Genomic DNA, 20,773 nt, shown 5'->3' with positions numbered 1-20,773 from the left:
CACGTGCACGCACGCCAGCACACACGCCTCTGGCCATAGTTGTCTCTAAAACTCAGCTCTGGTCTGGCCTCATTTCTGTCTAAACCTCTTATAGTTTCCCACCACCTGCAAGACGAAGTGGCACCACGTTAGCATGACTTCCACAAAGCAGGTCCACATCAGGTGCCGAAGAAAGGCTCAAAGGATGAATAAACAAATGGTCCTTCACCGTCTGGGTCCTGGCCATCCCCGGGCCCCCTCACACCACCCCTGCTGCCCTGCCATGTGACCATGCTTCCATGGGTGTGATCTTCCCATGTCCACCCCGCCATCCTCTTTCACAACTCCCTGCCTTGCACACATGCCCTGCTCTGCCTTGAATGCCCTGCCCTTTTTTTCCGTCTTGCAAACTCTTCCTTATCCTTCTGGACCTAGCTCCAATCGACTTTTGCTCCCTTCTCAGGGAAGTCTTCCCAGCTGCCTTCCCAGACCGAGTGGCACCCCCAATATTGGGCTTCCCTCCCTAGCAATCTCTCCTTTCTCCTCCACAGCAGGGCTTGTCACTCTGCATCATCATTTCCTCTTGGCCCGCCCTTCCTTCAGCAGCTGGGTACACCTCCAGGGCAGGGACACTGCCTGATTCTGGATAAGGGCAAATACCTTGGCACCAGGGCCCTGGATTTGAGTCTCTACTACACAGTTACCAGCTGTGTGGCTATGGTCTGGTTACTCCATGGCTTGGTACCTCAGCGTCCTCATCTGTAAAATGGGGATGTTCTAGGTCAGGCTGCTAAAAGCAGAGCCCAAGACAGGGGTGTCTGTCAAAGTTATTTATTAAGGTGGGAAGGGAAACAGGATGGGGTGGGGGAAGAAGTTAGGCAAAGATGTGGTTTCAGGAGCAGTCCAGCTTTAGCCTGACCACAGGGAACTCTGGGATGTGAACAACACTCCAGAGTTTGTCCTGCCAAGAGGCAAGGGGGCTGCGCTGTTCCCTTGCCCATATCTGCCACATCTGTCACTCATTGGCTACGGGCCATGCCTATGGGGTGGAGGAGGGGCATTCTATCAGCCAAGGGCAATCCTTCAGGGCAGGGCGCAGGTGTTAGTGGGCCTACACCCACAATGGATGGGGGGAGGGGGACTGGCCTAGGAGGGCGTCCAGTAGACTGGGGAGAGGGAGCACCAGCCGGGTCCGCCTTGGGGGTAATAAGCGCTACCTGGCCAGGTCGCTGGGAGATGAAGCAGGCAACACCCCTGACATGGCATCTGGCCCATTAGCTATTATTACCAGTGCTGCTATTCTTGTTGTTTCCTATGTAGCCCCAGCCCCTAGCACAGGGTAGAAGGAAGGAAGGCAGGGAGGAGAGGATATGGTTTGAGTCACATGCTTCTGGCTGTTGTTCTTTTGCTTCTTCCCTCTTCCTGCTTGGATGGAGAGGAAGCCCGCTTGAGGCTGGGGCTCAGGAGTAACAGGTGCTGGCAGCACCCCTCCCACTTGCTGGGATCTGTTTCCTCATCTCTACAAGGGGGACACCACCAGCTGTCCCTGTTCCCGGGGCTGTCTGGGAGGGTCAGGCCGAGGATCAGGGTCTGTGGGAGGCTGGAAGCCCTGTCCCCCCCCCCCCCGGGCACTGGCAGACCCCGGGGTTCTGCCCCAGCTCCTGGGCCCGGGTGGGAGAAAAGAGGACAGAAGGGGGTGACTGAGGCCAGGCAGCGGGAAGAGAGGGACAGAAATAAGAAGGCTGCCAATGCTAACCTCAGGATCAGGAAGGATGTGGTTGGTGGGGTCAGTACCCCCGGCCATGACAGCCACTCGAGACATTTGGACCAAAATATCACCGAAATTGAGAAAAGAAAGTGCTGCTGAAGCTGGTTTCTCAGGACTGAGTGGACAGGTCAGGCCTGGGGACCCCAGGGTGGACCAGAGTCCACAGAGGCCCTCAAGCCCTCTGGGAATCCTCCACGCCAAGCCCTACAGGGCTGCCGACCGGGAACCCAGGGCCTCTGCTTCCTCCAGGGTGGCTGATCACAGTCCGAGGCTTCAGAGGATGCCTGAGCCCAGATGCAAAGGGGAAGAGAGCTGGAAGAATCCTGGCAGTGGGGTCCATGCCAGGCCCATTTTACAGATTGGGAAACAGAGGTCCCGAGAAAGGAAGGCCTTGCTGACACTCACAGCAAATAAGAAGCAGAAGTGGGACCAGACTGACCCAGTGGGCTCTTTCTGGGGCACCGATGCAGCCCCACCCCAGGAATCACCCTCTTCTCATGGGGCCCCACGGGAGTTACCTTCAGGGGGACGTCAGCGGCTATCTCCTCCCTCACCCACAAAAGCTGGCATAGTGGGCAAGAGGGGTCCTTGCCCCAGCACATTTCCGTGGGGGGATGATGACGTAGGAGATTGTTCTGAACGTACTGTTCCTTTGAAAACAATCATCTTTATTGTCCCTCACAATGACAGGGTCCTGCAGGACTTAAAATGCAGTCACACGCTTTACCAAAGCCCAAACCGAGGCTCCCAGCAGTGAGGGGACCTCCCTAGGTCACTAGCTAGACAGTCCCAGAGCTGGGAGTTGAACATCTTCTTGCCTCAAAGCCCTTGTGAAGGTGGCACAAGCCTGCACTCCGGGCCTCAGGCCTGGGCGGTCCCCGTTCCAAATCCAGCAAGGCTTCTCTCTCCTTGTCACTGGAAACCAGGAAGCTGGGTCCCAGCCCCCATCACTGGAATTGAAACCGTCTCCTTTACTCCAGCTACCTTCCTGCTTGGAAGGCTCAGACTCTCCACCAAAAGACCCCCTAGGGTTTCTGGATGTACCCTGCCCCCCCCTCCCGAAACCGGGGTGTCCACAGGCAGCCCTGGCCTGGCTCAGACAGCAGGTGGCCAGGTAGTGGCCTTGCCTCTCCCGCTCAGCCCTGGCAGTTTGGGCCCAGAACCCACAGGAAGTGGCCGGTGAGGCCCCCGTGAGAAGGGTCCTGCCCAGCACAGTCCTGGGCAGTGGGTCCCAAACTTGTCTGCATGTTGGAATCATCTGGGGTTTTAAAACTGCCAATGGGCCACACTCCTGGTCAATCACAGCACAATCTCTGAGGGCAGAACACAGGCATCAGCACTTTTGGAAGCAGCCCAGGTGAGCTTGGGGACTACTGTTCCAGGCCACGCTGTCACCCAGCTCTCCGCTCCCAGTGGGGAGAGTGGCTCCTTGCTCCCTTGTACCCGGTGTCTTGCTTCCCCAGCAAACCACAGCCGAATGATTCTTGCCTTCTAAGAGGCTGGGGATGGGAAGGTCACCGAGGTGGCCATATTTAGGTGAGACCCTAAGGGTCTCTGCTCATAACTAACACTCCTCCTGCACTTCCCATCAGGCCCCAGCTCGGGGCTCTGCCACCTCCTCTCGTGCCCACACCAAACTGAAAATGGAGCCGAGGTCTGGAGATCCCCCTTCATCTCCAGCCATGCGGTCAGTGAGGATGCCGGAGGAATCTTGTGCTGGTTTTGGAACTTAGGGGATGAAGGCTCGGGATGTAAAGGAGAGAAGTTAGATCCTGAGGTTCGAATTCACAGCCTGGAAATTGGTCTGCCCGCTTTCAAAGGCAAATTGGCAATGATTTCTAAAACTTAAAATGTGTCCAGCCTTTGGGCTTCCCTGGTGGCACAGTGGTTAAGAATCCGCCTGCCAATGCAGGGGACACGGGTTTGAGCCCTGGTCCGGGAAGATCCCACATGCCGCGGAGCAACTAAGCCTGTGTGCCACAACTACTGAAGCCCGCGTGCCACAACTACTCAGCCTGTGAGCCACAACTACTGAAGCCCACAAGCCTCGAGCCCGTGCTCCGCAAAAAGAGAAGCCACCCAATGAGAAGCCCGCACACCGCAACGAAGAGTAGCCCCCGCTCACCGCAACCCCCGCTCACCGCAACTAGAGAAAGCCCGTGCGCAGCAACAAAGACCCAACGCGGCCACAAAAAAAAAAAATGTGTCCGCCCTTTGACTCTACAACCAAACTGCCTGGCAGAAAGCTACAGGGAGAGCCACATGGCCCGCAAGGCACAGAGTGCACTAGGAAAATCCTGCAGCTGCGTTTGAATAACTCATAACCTAATATAGTTTGGTTTACCACACCTCTGGGGTATGGGCATGAAGGCCACTGATGCGGCTGGATCCTCCATATGTATTACTGAATAGACAAGACACACGTATAATATGACATCATTTGTCTGAAGAATACATATAAAGCAAAACACCAATATTCCAGTTCTATAATAACATGTTTTTATAACTTAGAGGGTAAGAGCATGAATTTTGGAGCCAGGCTGTCTAGGTTTGGGACTAAACTTTTCACCATTTTTAGGCTGTGAGGCTTCAGGCAGGTTGTATAGCCTCTCTGAGCCGCAATGTTCTCATCTATCAAACAAGGATAATAACAGTACCTTCCTCACAGGGTTGTGAATGAGTTAATACACGTAAAGCACTTAAGACAGGGCCTCGCAGTGAGTGAGCCCAATTTAAGTGTTTTGGGTTTTTTTTTTGTTGTTGTTTCTTTGTTTTGTTTTGGGTTTTTTTTCTGGCCGTGCAGCACAGCTTGTGGGATCTTAGTTCCCCGACGGCAGTGAGAGCTCAGAGTCCTAACCACTGGACCGCCAGGGAATTCCCTTGCTTGTTTTTTTTAATGCGAAGGCTTAGATAAAGTTCTGGAAGGCAACACACCCAACTAGTTACCTCAAACTGGGAGAGGACAGACCTGGGGCGGGAAGCAGTGAGTAATGGGGATTTCAGCCTGATGTATAAGGTGTTTAGCTTTCTGAAAAGAGAATTTAGTCATGTATTACCTGTATGGTTTAAACTGAATACATTTTTTTGAAAGTGAAAGAAGACCGAAGATCAGTGACCAGAAAGCTGGACTCTTTTAAGTTAGAAGAGGAATTCTGCTTCCGGGATGGATCACCTGACCGACGTTCTCCCATGCCAGACACGCAAAACACGGGTAGAAGAAAGGCTTGGGGCTGGGACTGGGGGTTAGGGGATTGGTTGGTTGGAGCCTCAGTTCTGAGCCCCACTGCCCCAAACTGACTTGTTAGGTGACACCAGGCAAGTCCCTGCCCTCTCTGGACCATGGCTCGCTTGTATGTCAAGCAGGGTTAATATCAGCCCATCTCACAGGGATCTGTGGAGCTGATAAAAGAGCCTTTGGGGTCAGGAGGCTTGGGTGCAAATCCTGATTTCAACATGTTGTGTTGCGCAACCTAGGGCAAGTTTCCTAACCTCCCTGTACCACATGTTCCTCACCGGCAAATGCGGTGATGATTTTGCATCTACTTCACAGGGTCATTCTGAGGATGGGGGACAATAATTCATATAAAGATTACAGCACAATGAGGGGACTGCCCATCTGCAGCTGATGCTAGTTGATGCTAATCTCATATATTGGGTTCTCAGCACAGGTGGGGCATCATGCTACAGTATTCCACCTGCATTTCCTCAGTGGATCCTCAATCAACCTTTCAAGGCAGATATTGCCTTCATTGTACAGGTGAAGAAATGGACTCTGGGAAGTCAAGAAGCAAAGAGTGGATTTAAAACCTCTGCTGAACCCAGAGGCGCTTTCCTAACTGAAGCACCATACTGCCTTCAACCAATGATCTTTCCAAACGAAATGATCATTCCCATAGCTCTTGATTATTTTTCTGCTATAAAACATAATCTGCACTCATATGAAAAGTCCTAAACACTGCGGAACTATAGAACGTGAACTTTCCCACAATCTTACCCTTTAGGGAAAGAAATACAATTTCCAAGACTTTTTTACCCATGTTGGAGGACATTTTTGCCTTATCTGAGAATCAGAGTAGCGTTTCCTTAAAAATTTTCTAGAAATCATTTCACTTTGAACTTGATTTTCTAAAGTATCATTTGTCCTGCATGGAAGATAACCCCTAAAAGAAACCCAAGGGAAAAAAAACCAAAATGATGCCCGTTGAACGGGACCTGGGTGTTGCTGCCTGAGGCCTGAGGCCTGGCCTCGCATTGCGGAAAAGGTGATCAGGAGTGTGAGAGGCCTTACAGACATTAGCAGCCAACTGAGATTTTCTCCTTGACTAAACAGGAAGGATTAAAGAGAAGTGAAAAGAGGACAGCTGCTCTCACTTTATGATTCAGCCAGCGCCTCGTCCGTGCACCTCCTAAACGTCATCCTGCTGACTCTACCGTGTAAGTCTCTAACAAGGCAAACCTTCACCTGCGCATTTCAAGAAGAGAATTCTGAGGCTGAGAAATGCACAGGACACCTTCAAGAACTTAGGGAAAAGACTATTGTGAGACCAATAAAACGGCAAGCTATTTCTCTCTTCAAACAAGATGCAGTGACAAGATCTGAATACCTCAGAGTACCAGCTCACCATGATTTGAGTCCTCCCTCCATTTGGCATGAGGGGCAGAAGGAACCGCCCAGGCAAGGGGTTGATGGGGGTTTGGGGTTTCGTGATGGTACAAGCTCCATCCCTCCCCTCAGGAGATGGGTGTTGAGGGATCAGGCAGTTTTCCAGCTGCCTGCAACCTCTATAGCCACACAGTCTTCTAGGAGAGAAATTTAGCAACACGGTCTCAAACATTTTGAAAATAATGGTTCCAGTGAGGATTCGGGGAAGATGGCAGAGTGGGAAGCACCAGGAATCTGTCTCCTCACTTAGACAAAGATTGTATGAGCAGAATCTGGTATAACTGTTTTGGAACTCTGGAGTCTGTTGAAAGCTTACAGCTTCCAGGGTTAATCTGGACTCTTAAATTTTGGTTAATTTTAAATTGGGAGATTAGGTTTGACATAAATACAATACCATGTGTAAAATAGACAGCTAGTGTATAGCACAGGGAGCTCAGCTTGGTGCTCTGTGATGACCTAGATGGGTGGGATGGGGAGGGAGGGAGGTCCAAGAGGGAGGGGATATAGGTACACATATAGCTGATTCACTTCATTGTACAGCAGAAACTAACACAACATTGTAAAGCAATTTTACTCCAATAAAAAAATTTTTTTGGGTTCATTTTGGTCAATTTCAGCTCTTAGTACAGTAGTAGGTAGCCAACCCCCACCCCTAGGTCTTGTGGCAGCCAGCTGTGCACATGTTCCTGAAGCAGCTTGCACGCAGTTTGCAGGAGCGAGGGTGGGTAAAAAGGACCCTGTCCTCCAGATACTGGAGATTTGTACCATAATTGTTGACTGCTGTTTCTGATCTCAGAGGTGCAGACAGAAGCAGGCAGCCATTGTTGTCACTCCACCACCAGCTCCGTGGTGGCAAGCCCCTCCCCCTCCAGCTGAACTGACCTCCGGGAGATTTAAAAGGCCTGTGCCTTTTGTTCTCTCCTTCAATTTTCCTTTTCCCCTTTTGGAAGCCAGACATTAAAGACTAGGACATTCAGAAACAACTGCACATATGGGGAACATTACAAAGTGACTGCACATGCCCAAGGAAAGGCTCAGCAAAGACATAAGAAGATGAAAAGACATAAGAAGGCATTAACACCTCAGGTTGATCCTGGGCACAAAGACAGTTCACAATGATACAAAAAACCAAAAACGATAAACAAAAAACAAAAAGCAAAAAAAAGCAACCCTGGCAAGGGGGAGAATCTGATTTCCAGAGTTACCACATTATTAGATTCAAATGTCCAGTGTTCAGCAACAACAACAGAAAAATCACAAAGCATACAAAAGAAACAATGGCCCACTGAAAGGAAAAAATCAATTCAAAAGACTGTCTGAAAAAAATTTAATGACAGATATATTAGACAAAGACTTTGAAACAACTGCCTTAAAGATGCCTAAAGAACTAAGAAAGTCAAAAAAATGTGTTAACAAAATGGAAATATCAATAAAGAGATAGAAAACCTAAAAAGAAACCAAAAAGAGATTCTGGAGCTGAAAAAATGCAGTATCTAAAATGAAAAATTCATAGAGGGATTCAAGGGCAGATTTAAGCAGGCAGAAGAAAGAAACAGGGAACTTCAGGATAGGACAAAGGAAATTATCGAGGCTGAGAAACAGAAAGAAAAGGAATGAAGAAAAGTGAACAGAGCTTAAGGGATGTGTGAGACATGATTAAGTGGACCACCATACACATTATGGGAGCCCCAGAAGAAGAGAGAGAAAAGGACAGAGAGAAAAATTGAAGAAATAATGGCTAAAAACTTCCCAAATTTGATGAAAAAGCTGAATATAAACATTCAAGAAGCTCAATAAATTCCAAGTAAAATTAACTAAAAGAGACCCACACCAAGACACATTATAAGCAGACTTTCAAAAGCCACAGACAATGGGTGAGTTTTGAAAGCAGCAAGAGGGAAATGAATAATCAAATACAAGGGCTCCTCAATAAGATTATCTGCAAATTTCTCCTCAGAAACTTTGGAGGCCTGAGGACAGTAGGCCCATACATTCAAAGTGCAAAAAGAAAATAACTGACAACCAAGAATGCTATATCCAGCAAAACTGTCCTTCAAAAGTAAGGGAGAGGGAATTCCCTGGTGGTCCAGTGGAAAAGAATCCACCTTACAATGCAGGGGACATGGGTTCGATCCCTGGTCAGGGAACTAAGATCCCACATGCCGTGGGGCAACTAAGCCCGCATTCCACAACTACTGAGCTCGTGCGCCTCAACTAGAGCCCGCGTGCTGCAAACTACGGAGCCCACCCACTCTTGAACCTGCGTGCCACAACTACAGAGCCCACATGCCCTGGAGCCTGTGTGCCACAACCAGAGAGGAGAAAAAAAACAAACCTGCACACCACAACTAGAGAGAAGCCCACACGCTGCAACGAAGAGCCTGCTCACCACAACAAAAGATGCCACATGCCTCAACGAAGATCCCGCGTGCCGTGACTAAGACCTGATGCAGCCAAAAAAAAAAAAAACAAAACAAAAAGGTAAGGGAGAAATCAAGACATTCCCAGATAAACAAAAGCTGAGGGAATTCATGACCACTAGATGTGCCCAACAAGAAATGCTCAAGGGAGTCCTGCAGGGTGAAATGAAAGGACACTAGACAGTACCTCAATGTCATAAGGAAAAATAAAGATATCAATAAAGGTAAGTACATGGACAATTATAAAAGCTAGTATTATTGTAGCAATAGTTTGTAACTGTACTTTTGGTTTTTTACAGGACTTAAGAGACTATTACATGTAAAGAAAAACAATTATTAGTGTAAAGGCTAGTATACAGTACTGTAACTTTGGTTTGTAATTCCAAATCTTGTTTTCTTCATAAACTGGGAGACTAATGTGTTTTTTAAAAATTATTATTTTATATTTGGGGCACATAATGTATAAAGATGTAATTTTGTAACATCAACAACAGAAAGCAGTGGGGATGGAGCTGTAAAGTAGCAGAGTTTTTGTATGTTATTGAAGTTAAGCCACTATATTCAAAGCAGAGTGTTATAACTTTAGGATGTTAAATGTAATCCCCATGTTAACCACAAAGAAAATAGCTATAGAATATACACGAAAGAAAATTAAGAAAGAATTTAAACATTTCACTACAAAAAGTTAACTAAACACAAAAAAAAGAGAGGAATGCAAAAAATAAGGCACCAAAAAGCTATAAGGCATATAAAAAACAAACAGCAAAATGACAGAAATAAGTCTCTCCATATCAGTAATAACCTAAATGTAAATGGATTAAACTCTCCAATCTAAAGACAGAGATTGGCTGGATAAAAACACATGATCTAACTATAGCTGTCTACAAGAGACTCAGCTGAGATTCAAGGACAAAAACAGATTGAAAGTAAGGGGATGGAAAAAGATATTCCATGAAAATAGTAACCAAAGGAGAGCAGGAGTGGTTGTACTAATATAAGATAAAGTAGGCTTTAAATCAAAAAAAGGTTACAAGAGGCAAAGAAGGACTTTATATGTTAATAAAAAGTTAAATTCAGCAAGAAGATATACCAGTTATAAATATTTACATACCTAATGACAGACCACCAAAACATACAAGGCAAAAACTGACAGAACTGAAGGGAGAAATAGGCAGTTTTACAAAAATAGTTGGAGACTTTAATCCCCACTCACAATAATGGGTAGAATAATCAAGCAGAAGATAAGTGAGGAAATAGAGGACTTAAACAATACAATAAATCAATAAGATCTGACAGATATATACAGAATACTCCACCCAACGACAACAGAATACACATTCTTGATTGCACATGGGATATTTCCCAGGATAGACCATATGTAGGGCACAAATTAAATCTCAATAGATTTTAAAAATAGATATCATACAAAGTACAGTCTCTGACCACAATGGTGTTAGAAATCAATAACATAAAGAAAACTGGAAAATTCACAAAATCGTGGAAACAAAACAGCCCACATTTAAACAACCAATGGATCAAAGAAGAAATCACAACGGAAATTAGAAAATGCTTGGAGATGAATGAAAACAAAAACACAACATACCAAACCTTATGGGACACAGCAAAAGCAGTGCCAAAGGGAAATACTATAGCTATAAATGTTACAATAAAAAACAAGAGAGATCTCAAATCAACAACCTAACTTTACAACCTAAGGAACTAGAAAAGAAAAGCAAATTAAACTCAAAGCTAGCAGAAGAAAGGAAAGGATAACAATTAGAGTGTAGATAAAGGAACAGGAGAACTGAAAAATAATAGAGAAAATCAATAAAACCAAAAGTTGGTTCTTCAAAAACTTCAACTAAATTGACAAGCCTTTTGGACTAAGGAAAAAAGAAGACTCAAATTACCAAAATCAGAAAGTGGGGACATCACTACCAATTCTAAAGAAATAAAGAGAACTGTAAGAGAATACTATGAACAGTTGTATGTCAACAAACTGGATAACCTAGATGAAATGGACAAATTCCTAGGAACACAAAACCTTCCAACATTAAATCACAAAGAAGTAGAAAATCTGAATAGACCTATAACTAGTAAGGAGATATATCAGCAATAAAAAAAATCTCCCAACAAAGAAAAGTCTTGGAGCTGACAGCTTCACTGGTGAATTCTACCAGAAAGTTAGAAAAGAACTAATACCAATCCTTCTCAAACTTTTCCCAAAAACTGAAGAGGAAGAACACTTCCTAACTCATTCTAGGAGGCCAGCACTGCCCTGATACCAAAGCCAGACAAAGACACTACAAGAAAACTAGAGACTAATATCCCTTATGAACAATGATGCAAATATCCCCAACAAAATACTAGCAAACCAAATTCAGCACATCAAATTAAAAAGATTATACACCATGACCAAGTGAGATTTATTCCTGGAATGCAAGGATGGTTCAACATATGAAAATTGATCAATGTAATATGCCACATCAACAAAATGAAGGGAAAAAAAACCACACAATCATTTCAATTGATGCAGAAGAAAACATTGGACAAAATTAAACACCCTTTTACGATAAAAAAAATTCAACAAACCAGGAATAGAAGGAAACTACTCCACATAATAAAAGTCATATATGAAAAACCCATAGCAAACATCATACTCAATGGTGAAAGACTGAAAGCTTTTGCTTTAAGATCAGGAAAAGGCAAGGATGCCTGCTTTCACCACTTCTAGTCAACACAGAACTGGCAGTTCTAGCCAGATCAATTAGGCAAGAAAAAGAAATAAAAGACATCCAAATTGCAAAGGAAGAAGTAAAATAATCTGTTTGCAGATGACAAGATCTTCTATGTAGAAAACCCTAAAGACTCCACAAAAAACCTGTTAGAACTAATAAATGAATTCAGCAAGGCAGCAGGATACAAAGTCAACACAAACAAATCAGTTGTGTTTCTAAATATGAAAGATAACAATCTGAAAAGGAAATTACCAAAACAATTCCATTTATAATAGCATCAAAAAGAATAAAATACTTAGAAGTTAACTTAACCAAGGAGGTGAAAGATCTGTACAATGTAACTACAAAATGTTGCTGAAAGAAATTAAATAAGACATAAATAAATGGAAACACATCCCATGTTTATGGATTGGAAGACTCACTATTGTTAAAATGTCAATATTGGGACTTCCCTGGTGGCACAGTGGTTAAGACTCCATGCTCCCAATGCAGGGGGCCCAGGTTCAATCCCTGGTCAGGGAACTAGATCCCACACGCATGCCACAACTGAGAGTTCGTATGCCACAACTAAGGAGTCCGCATACTGCAACTAAGGAGCTGGCGAGCGGCAACTAAGGAGCTGGTGAGCGGCAACTAAGGAGCCCACGTGCCACAACTAAGGAGCTGGTGAGCTGCAACTAAGACCCAGAGCAACCAAATAAATAAGTAAATATTAAAAAACTAAAACTAAAACTAAAAAAGTATTTTCCTTAAAAAAAAAAAAGTCAATATTACCCAAAGTGATCTACAGATTCAATGCAATCCCTATCAAAATCCCAATGACTTCTTTTTTGCAGAGATTAAAGAACACATCCTAAAATTCATATGGAATCTCAAGGGACCCCAAATAGTCAAAACAATCCTGAAAAAAAAAAAAAAACAACCAAAACTGGAGGACTCACATTTCCTGATTTCAAAACTTGCTACAGTAATCAAAACAGTGTGGTATTGGCATAAAGGCAGACATACAGACCAATGGAACAGAATAGGGAGCCCAGAAATAAACCCTCACATATATAATCAAATGATTTTTGACAAGAATGCCAAGACCATTCAATGGGGAAAGGACAGTCTTTTCAACAAATGGTACTGGGAAAACTGGATATCCACATGCAAAGGAATGAAGTTGGACCCTTACCTAATACCATATATAAAAACTAAATCAAAATGGATCAAGGGGGACTTCCCTGGTGGCACAGTGGTTAAGAATCTGCCTTTCAATGCAGGGGACACGGGTTCAATCCCTGGTCTGGAAAGATGCTGCAGAGCAACTAAGCCCACACGCCACAACTACTGAGCCTGTGTTCTAGAGCCCACGAGCCACAACTACTGAAGCCCACGCACCTAGAGAAGGCGGGCTCCACAACAAGAGAAGCCACCACAATGAGAAGCCTGCTCACTGCAACTAGAGAAAGCCCACGTGCAGCAATGAAGACCCAATGCCGCCAAAAATAAATAAATAAAAAAATTTAAACAAACAAACAAAAAAACCCAAAAATGGATCAAGGCCCTAAACCTAAGACTTAAAATAATAAAACTATTAGAAGCAAACATAGGATGAAAGCTGTGACACTGGGTTTGGCAGTGATTTCTTGGAGATGACACCAAAGGCATAGACATCAAAAGAATAAACAGAAAAATTGGACTTCATGAAAATTTAAAAAATCATACATCAAAAGATTCTACCCACAGAGTAAAAAGGCAACCCATAGAATGGGAGAAATATTTGCAAAACATATATCTGATAAGAATTAATATCCAGAATATAGAGAGAACTAAAACTCAACAACAGCAAAACAATCTAATTCAAAAATGGGAAAAGGACTTGAACAGACATTTCTCCAAAGATATACAAATGGCCAATAAGCACATGAAAAGATGCTCAGCATCACTAATCATTAGGGAAATGCTAATCAAAACTACGAGATACCACCTCACATCCATTAGGATGGCAACTATCTAAAAAACAGAAAACAAAAAGTGTTGGTGAGGATGTGGAGAAACTGGAACCCTTGTGCACTTTTCGTAGGAATGTAAAATGGTGTAGCTGCTGTGGAAAACAGTATGGAGGTGCTTCAAAAAATTCAAAATAGAATTACCCTACGACCCTGGATCCTGGATATATATTCAAGAGAATTAAAAGCAGGGTCTTGAAGAGATATTTGTACATCCATGTTCATAGCAGCATTGATCATAATAGGTAAAACATGGAAGCAACCCAGTGTCCATTGATGGGTGAATGAATAAGCAAAATGTGATTATACACACAATGGAATATTATTCAGCCTTTCAAAGGAAGGAAATTCTGCAGTATAGATGAACCTTGAGGACATGTAAGCTAAGTGAAATAAACCAGTCCCCAAAAGACAAATAATGTATGATTCCACCTATAGGAGATACTTAGAGTAGTCAAATCCATAGAGATAGATAGTAGAATGTTGGTTGCTAGGGGCTGGGGGGAGGGAAGAATGGGGAGTTACTGGGTAATGCGCATAGGATTTCAGTTTTACAAGATGAAAAGAGTCATGGGGATGGATGGTGGTGATGGATTCACAACAACGTAAATGTCTTTAAAAGCACTGAACTGTAGTACACTTAAAAATGGTGAAGATAGGAAATTTTATGTCTTTTTAACACAATAAAAAAATCAAAAATAAAAATAAAGTCCATATATCGCTTTAGAAGTCCACATTGGGAACGGAGCTGAAGGAAACCATCCAGACTGTGAGCAGAGCTCTGGTCACCAGGATGTTCATCGCAAGGCTGGATGTCAACCTGGGCAGCGCCATCTTTCCTGCTACAGATGACCTGGCTCAGACAGCCACCTGAAATACCATGGCCTGGGGAAGCTTACAGCCTCCCCACCGGCAGAGCTCCTCTGACAGAGGGCTCCTGCTCCAGGTCCAGCCCTTTGTTAAGTTACAGGTAAACAATTCACTCATAAGAGGCTTTAACAACTGTGAGTTTATCAACTCCTCCTTCCCTTCCTCCTCCTCCCCCTCCCTTCCCTCCTCCCCTCCCTTCTCCACTCCAGGCACCATCATGGTTCATGAGTCCCTGCCTCACTCCCCTCAATTGTCCCAAAAGCCCCTTATGAAAAGGTCATGCCTGGCCTCTCTGTTCCAAACACAACCCTCCCTCTGCCCCCAGCATGCCTGCCCCTTTGCTTGCCTTGTCTTCCTGCACCATAGTCGCCACTACCTGAGGTCTACCACACATCTTTTTGTACTTGTGTACTGTCTGTTTCTGCTGGCACATCAGCTCCCCGGGGCAGGGACTCTGTCGTACTCCTAGCTGTAGCCCAGTACCTAGTGCAGGGCCTGGCATGTAGAAACTCAGCAAATGTGTGCTGAGCGGGTTAATGATTGCAGAGCGGAGCCCATGCTGGAGTCTGTGCTGTCAGTTACCCACCTCGTGGGAAGTAGGGGCATCACCCTAGCGAAAATGCCCTTTGGCTATCCTACCCCCAAGAAGTTTCTGGGGGTCTTCTTCCTGTGTGGCCTACCTTCTCTCCACCTTCTCCTCATCCTCCCTTCTCTCCTCTCTCCTTCTTCCTTCTTTTCAGGAGCAAATATTGCACTCCCAGCCCATATACATGCTCCATGCCGCGAGTCTGCCCCGCCCCCCCATGTCCTGGTCCCTGCTGACCTCTTTGCACACAGGCCCCACCCACCCAATCCTATCAAGGTATTTTTCCAGAAATACTTCCTTCCCTGAGAGGAATTCTGGGAAGGGCTATGGAAAGAATTAAAATGTCACCTCTTGTTTTTTTTATATAAAACAGAGGAAACAGTCCATATGTAGTAGGAGAAAACAAGATCCAATTTAATGTTTAACAAAGATTACGGTTCAGCCATTCTTTGGACAACTATGCAGCCACTTAAGATGACAGTATACTCATACTACAAAGAGCTAATTTCCTTAATTTGTAAAGTGCTTTTACAGCTCAATAGGAAAAAGACCAACAACTCAATGGAAAAGTAGGCAAAGGATATGAACAGTTTATGGAAAAGGAACTATAAGTGAGCCTTAAATATTTGAAGGATGCCCAAAATCATTCATAATAAGAGAAATGAAAAAAAAAATAGGACACCATTACTTGTCTACCAGATCTGCAAATATGGAGAAGTTTGATAACACGTGTTGGGGAAGGGGTGGGAAGCTGGCTTCCTCATATGTGCTGGTGGGAGTGAAAATTAGTACAACACTTAAGGAGGGTAATTTGCCAGATTTATCAAAGCTCAAACTGCATATTTTCCCCTTGACCTTGCAAACACACTCTTGGATGTTTTCCCTAAAGATTTATTCTCCCGTAGGCAAAAACAATGCTTGAACAAGGATATTTGTTACAGCACTGATTGAAATAACAAGAGATGAGAAACAACCTAAATGCCCAACAACAGTTATATCAGTTATGGAACAACCATGCACTGAAATACTATGTAGCCGTTAAAAAGAAAAAGAAAAAAGGCAGATTTGTTTTGTTTTGATGTGGAAAGATTTCCAAATTACATTAAATTTTAAAAAACAAGATAAAAAACACTTTATACAGTATACTACCATTTGTGAGAAGGGGATATATATATATATGTGTGTGTGTGTGTATATATATATGTATATACACATATATATATGTATATACATATATATATATAATCTATCTATCTCCATGTGCCCACCTGGACTGTCATTGGAAGGAGACATAAGAACCTGATAACATTGGTTGTTTTCAGGAAGGGTTATCAGGTGGCCAGGAGACTGGGGAGGGAGGGAGACTTACTTTTCATCACATACCTTTTTATTTGTTTTATATTATTGTACTATGTGAATGTACTAGCTACGAAAAACTAAACAATTAAAAAAAGGATATCATAGCATTTAATCTTCCTTTAATACATAATTCCACGTTATTTAGTTTAAAAAGTGTAACTCCATTTTGGTTTTTATGTTATGAGTCCATTAAAAAAGATAGGAATATACACACATAGAAAAAAGTCTGGAAGGAAGAAAACCAAACTGAGAATAGAGGTCATCTGAGTGTGAACTCAACATTCCCTCAAGTTCGTTGAGGTTCTCCTTTGCCAAATGTCAGAGGCATCCCAGCCGGAAGGGCTGCTAAAAACCTTTCTGGGAAAGACTCCTGTGTCTGGGAATTTATCAGAAGACTTTGGAGTGACTCACAGGATGTAGCAGGAGTCCCATCACAGAGAATCAGGGTTGAAACAGGCAGGGTAAACGAGTGAACTCAGGTTTCCCCAGGTCTCCCATCTTTTCACCCCAGGAAACCTACTGGCTTCATGCCCTGCTCTACTAGTGAGAGAGGATGACTGCAGAGCAGAAGAGTCTGGGGTCAGAGGTGGCCAGAAGAACTACACTGACATTCATCTCCACCTTCCAGATCCACAGAGAGCTTGAGAATACTTAGGGCCTCCCAAAGGAGCATAATGGGGGTTCATGACAATTTCACCCGGCTCTCAAGGATCTAGGAAACCCCAGATGGCATACAGGTTACATAAGCATGCTTATTTTATGGGTAACAAGTCCCACATATAACCAAGTGCTTGCCGGCCTCACCACTTCCTCCTGGTTTTAAGGGCAGTGGATGGCAGAGATATGATCTTCAGGGTGGTCTGAGAGACCAAAAGCCTTCCCTTCTCCAGACAGCCTGCACTAACCGTCAGACTGATCGATTTTTCAGACTTTTTGTTTGTTTGTTTCCTTCTCAAATCATTTGGGTGTTTGCCTTGCAGACTGAGTTTCATCCAAGATAGACTTTGGGCTACCAGCAACACTCAAAAAATAGATCCGGTAAAGAAAACCCGTAGTTTACATCCTTAGAAGGCCTCCAAAAAGTATTTACAAAGTATTTGCACCTGTATTTAATTTGCTTAATCCTTAGTGGGACTCTGTGTGGAAAGCAGAGGAGAGATTCTGGGATGGCAAATTAGTTTCCTAGCTTTGCTACAAAGAACCACAAACTGAGTGGATTAAAATGTAAGAAATTTATACTCTCACAGTTCTGGAGGCCAGAAGCCTGAAACCAAGGTGTGGGCAGGGCCATGCTCCCTCTGAAGCCTCTAGGGGTGGGCCCTGCCATGCCTCTTTTGGCTTCTGGTGGTTTCTGGGCAGTCATTGGACCTCCTTAATTTGTAGATACCTCATTCCAATCCCTGCCTGTGTCACATGGCTGTCTTCTCCCCGTGTGTCTCTATTTTCCTATGCTGGCCTCCTCTCTTATAAGGACACCATTCATACTGAATTAAGGACCCACTTACTGTAGTATGACCTCATCTTAATTAATTACATCTGCTACGACCTTTTTTCGAAATAAAGCCACATTCTGAGGTAGAGGGGTTAGGACTTCAACGTATCTTTTTCAGGGACACAATTCAATCCATAACAGACAGGGGAAGACATACTAAGTAATTTGGCTGAATTTTTCTCAGAGGGGAGGTGGGTATATGTGTTGGGTGTAAGGAGACTGACTTGGCCCTACAAACATCCAGGCACCTCTGTATCTGGTGGAGGAATAAGGCTAAGCATATTGGGAAACTCTTCCAAAGAACTTTCCCTTCCGCTTGTCTGCTTTCATCAAGGACCCATCACTCCTCATGCTGGTGCGGTACCTTGAGGTTGCCCATGCACAGGGATACCTCATCTCATCCAACCCATGAAACACACTTTGAAGGACATGTTATCATCCCCATTTTACAGATGAGAAACCGAGGTTCTGAGAGATAAAATAGTCCATGGTCACCAAGCAAATTCAAGGTGCTGAGAGCCCTGGTCCTTCTGCCTCCCATGCCAGGCTCCAATCAAGCTGGTGCTGTGCTTTGTTTTTTTGTTTTTGTTTCTGTTTTGGCTGCATTGGGTCTTTGTTGCTGTGCAGGCTTTCTCTAGTTGCGGAGAGCGGGGGCTACTCTTCCTTGGGGTGCGTGGACTTCTCACCGTGGTGGCTTCTCTTGTTGCGGAGCACGGGCTCTAGAGCACAGGCTCAGTAGCTGTGGCGCACGGGCTTAGTTGCTCCGCGGCATGTGGGATCTTCCCGGACCAGGGGTCGAACCCGTGTCCCCTGCATTGGCAGGCGGATTCTTAACCACTGTGCCACCAGGGAAGTCCTGGTGCTGTGCTTTGGAGGGGAGGCAGGTGGGCATAATCAATGACCAGTCGGTGCTATCGGTAAGTTTTGAGGAAAGCACGCTGGATGGGAGGCCTGCATGCACCATGAAATCATATTTACCCCGCCTCTGTTCTCTGGTAAGAGACCAAGCCTAGTGTTTACTGAGCTTACTGCTTCTTAGAAAGAAAAGCAGTTTGGAGGGATGAGGCTCCATGTACTGGCCCGGGGTGCACCTGACCTCCTGCCGTCCCCAGGTCTGGGAGGCTGGGAAGTGCTGCTTTTCAAACTGCTTTTGAAGCCTGCAGAACCCCCTACCTCTTAAAAAGGAAACATAAGAATCCCAACGTATAAAATGGATGCAAATGGTGCTGAAGGTGGGGGGCCTCCCTGAACCTCCCCAATGGCCGTCCCAGCAAACTCCAGGTCCTCGCCCCCCGGGTGAGAAAATGGCTGAAAACGACTTGGAAACGCAAAAAGCAAGTAGCAAAACGACACCCATGTAAACAAAAGGGCACCCTTGTATTCACCTATTACTTATGAGGTTAAAACGTTCATCAGGAATAGTCTGTGGAGATCTGACATTAAGGAATTACTGTTAAAATGTTTAAAGTTATGCTGATGGTACTGTGGTTATGTCTTTTTAAAAACTCCTTATTTTAGTACATTGTGGGAAAGTTCGGTTGAGATGCTGTTACGTCTGTTTGCCATTTGTTTCAAAATGAAGTGTGGTTGGGACGAAACTGGGCTGGTCTGGGGTGATGACTGTTGAAGCCTAAGTGGCGGTTACGTGGGGCTTGGTTATATCAAAACTGACATATTTGTACAGCTCAACCTAATTCTATTCCTTCTACTTTTATTTATTATTTTTATTTATTTATTTATTTAGGCTGCGTTTGTTGCTGCGCGCGGGCTTTCTCTAGTTGCAGCGAGCGGGAGCTACTCTTTGTTGCGGTGCGCGGGCTTCTCATTGCGGTGTCTTCTCTTGTTGCGGAGCACGGGCTCTAGGCGCGTGGGCTTCAGTAGCTGTGGCGCACGGGCTTAGTTGCTCCGCCGCATGTGGGATCCTCCCCGACCAGGACTCCAACCCGTGTGCCCTGAACTGGCAGGCGGATTCTTAACCACTGCTGCCTCCAGGGAGCCCCTATTCCTTCTACTTTTGCACCTGTTTGGAATTGTCCATCACAAAAAGCTCTTTTAGGCTAAAAAGTCCCACGCAGTGAGCAGCGGGACTTGAATTCTTTAAAAGGCAATTAGAAGTTGAAGCTCCAGGAGGTGACAGGAGCGGTGCGAAGGTGGGGAGGAATGGGAGGGAGCGGGAACTGCAGCCGGGTCCCGAAACCCAACCCGGGTGACCCAGACTTGCTTTCCTCTGCGGCTCGAAACTCATCCCCCAAACTCTGCAGGGTGGCAGGCTGAGCGCTGCCCCGCCACCGGCGCCCCATCTGCCCACCCGGTCATCAGTCCAGCCGTCCGTGGCCCCGACCATCCATCAGGTCAGCTACCTGGCCATGGGTACGTCCAGCTCCAGAGTCCTCTGGCATCCCCTCCTCCCCGCTCCGCGCGGCGTCTGCACCCCGAACCTCCCTGCGCCGCTCGCCCCAGCCGGGTCCCACTGCCCCGCGAAGTGGTGGGCACTCACCGGCTGCGCTCCCAGCTGCGCTCCCGGCTTCGCCGCGCTCCGCACGAAACTGAAAGTAGGCGCGGAGAGCAGCCTGGCGGCGGGTGCGGAGAGCCGGCTGCCTCTGCCGGGAAATCACGTGGGTTCTCGGTGCCCCGGCGCGAGCGCAGGATGGGCGGGGGCAGCACACGCGCTCCTGCAGGGCCCGCGTCCCGCGCCTCTTGGAGCTCAGCCACCTGTGCGGAGGACACCCAGAGATGGCACCAAGGGACGCGGGGAGCGCTCGCCCCTTTCGTGGACGCGATACTGAGGCGAAGGGATGAGGGTTGGCATACCCGGGTCGCGCCAGTAGACCCCGGGCTGAGTTCGGCTCTCCCTGCCTCCCTGGAGACTAAGAAGGAATGGGACAGGATAGGAAGGAGATGCTC

General features: G+C 45.6%; 1 protein-coding gene across 3 annotated transcripts in view; it reads right to left on the bottom strand.

The window, feature by feature from the left end:
• NLRC5 (NLR family CARD domain containing 5) overlaps window positions 1-20,408 on the bottom strand; it is an 89,335-nt gene extending 68,927 nt beyond the window's left edge. For all 3 annotated transcript variants that reach the window (XM_036834845.1, XM_036834844.1, XM_036834846.1), the window contains exon 1: window positions 20,367-20,408. The gene's annotated coding sequence lies outside the window, so the exon portion shown is untranslated. The remainder of the gene's footprint in view (window positions 1-20,366) is intronic.
• Between the last annotated feature and the right edge of the window lie 365 nt (window positions 20,409-20,773).

The sequence above is a fragment of the Balaenoptera musculus genome, chromosome 19 (genome assembly GCF_009873245.2).
Source record: "Balaenoptera musculus isolate JJ_BM4_2016_0621 chromosome 19, mBalMus1.pri.v3, whole genome shotgun sequence".
NCBI classification, from domain to species: domain Eukaryota; kingdom Metazoa; phylum Chordata; class Mammalia; order Artiodactyla; family Balaenopteridae; genus Balaenoptera; species Balaenoptera musculus.
The sequence above is the reverse complement of the archived record's forward strand: the minus strand, read 5'-3'. Positions and strand labels throughout refer to the sequence as shown.